Raw genomic sequence first — 1,832 nt, forward strand, 5'->3', positions numbered from 1 at the left:
GAATCCAGGTCTCCTGGTTTGCCAATCTATTGCTTCTTTCCATTATGCCTTGCTGTCATATTTATTACTATCATGTCTCACAATTTCTCTTACGATTTAAGTATTGCACCTTACTGAGAACTTCATTTCCTCATAAATAATAAAACTTTACACTTATATAGCACTTGATAGTTTTTAAAATGTTTTTACATACTTGTTTGATCTTCACAAACCAATAGGAATAAGTTAATTATTATGCTCTTATTTTACAGACAAAGATATGGAGGCTTAGAAAGTTTTAAGTAATTTGTCTAGGGTAACACAGGGGAAGAGCCAGGATTGGTGTTTTTGAACACTATCATAGTACATTGGAAAGAACACAAGTTTTGGACTCAGAGGCTTGAATCCTTTCTCCATTGTTTTCTGCCTGAGTGACTGTGGACAAGTCACTTCACTGCTCTTGGCCTCAGTGTCCTCATGTGTAAAATGAAGACTTTGGACTAGTTAACTTCTGCGATCTTTCCTAGCTCCAAACATATGATCCTTCTCTGCAAGTCTCACTGAGATTTTCAATATCTTCTTTCCACATGGTCCTAGGCCAAGCCTCTTTTACCTCTCCTCTGACATCTTGGATGACATCCAAGTGTACTGGTTGCTCTTGGGGTGTGTTCTGAAAGGTCACAATTTGTGTTTACTTGAATGTTTGGGGAAAAGTAAGATGAAACAAGAAAACCCTTTGGTTTCCTCATCTTTGTTGTTGTTACTGTTTCTAAAAATGCATACATCTGCTTCCCTGCCTTGGGAAGTGAACAGGATTAACCTTCCTTTGATGATTCATCATTAGACTGCTAGTGTTTATCCAGGCTTTCATTTCTAGATGATTCAGACTGGTCAGATCAGACAGGGAATGAGAAGAAAAGCCTATACTGATCCCATCACTTTCTTTTCTTGGAAGCATAGTCAAGAACAAATTCTTAACCTGGGATCTGTGAACTTTTTTTTCCCAAAATGTTGATAACTATATTTCAATATCATTGGTTTCTATTCTAATCCTATGCATTTAATTTTGTGCATTTAAAAACATTATTCCAAGAAGGGCACTACAGTTTCACCAGACTGCCAAAGAGATCCTTGACACAAAAAAAGGTGAAGGAGCCCTGTTCTAAGATGTAGAAGAATTACTAGAATTTTAAAAATAAAATAAAAGCTTTGATACAAGCTTAGGACTTGAGTCCTCCTATGAAACTATGATGGGGAGAATTTTTTTTTTAGTTTATTCAATATTCTAATCAATTGGATTCCAGTTCCTGATAAGTTGGGCTCTGATTATCCTGATGATTTGGAATGTAAGCTCCTTGAGACAACAAATTGTTTGATTTTTTGACTGTCTCCTCCCTGCCTAGCACAGAGTCTAGCCTATAGAAGGGGCTCAATCAGTACTTATGGCTTGAACTGTTAATTGAGGTCTGGGTATAATCCCTTGAAGTTTTGTCTGGGGCCCAAAAGGGAAGACCACATTTCCCCAAATACAGGGAGATCTCTGGTCTACTCTTGCTTGAACCATCTCCATCTCAATGATGTTTGGCCATGATTCACCTTTATCCAATAGCACTTACCATCTACTCCATACTCAGAGAATGACAAACAGAATCTCAGCACGAGGAAGGCAAAATATGGCCTGAGATGCTGGTTGGAGGTTCCTGGATGATTGCCATGACCTGATATAATATGAGAGACCTTTCCTGCAGAGTGGCCCATTCTCAGCAGAGATAGGAAGGAGCTAATCCCAAATTAAAGAGCAGTGAAGTAGAGCAAAGTGGCAGGCAGTGTGGGCCAGCAGTGATAGGCAGTGA

The sequence above is a fragment of the Phascolarctos cinereus genome, unplaced genomic scaffold, assembly GCF_003287225.1.
Source record: "Phascolarctos cinereus isolate Bilbo 61053 unplaced genomic scaffold, phaCin_HiC Scaffold_726;HRSCAF=1367, whole genome shotgun sequence".
In the NCBI taxonomy this organism is placed as follows: Eukaryota; Metazoa; Chordata; class Mammalia; order Diprotodontia; family Phascolarctidae; genus Phascolarctos; species Phascolarctos cinereus.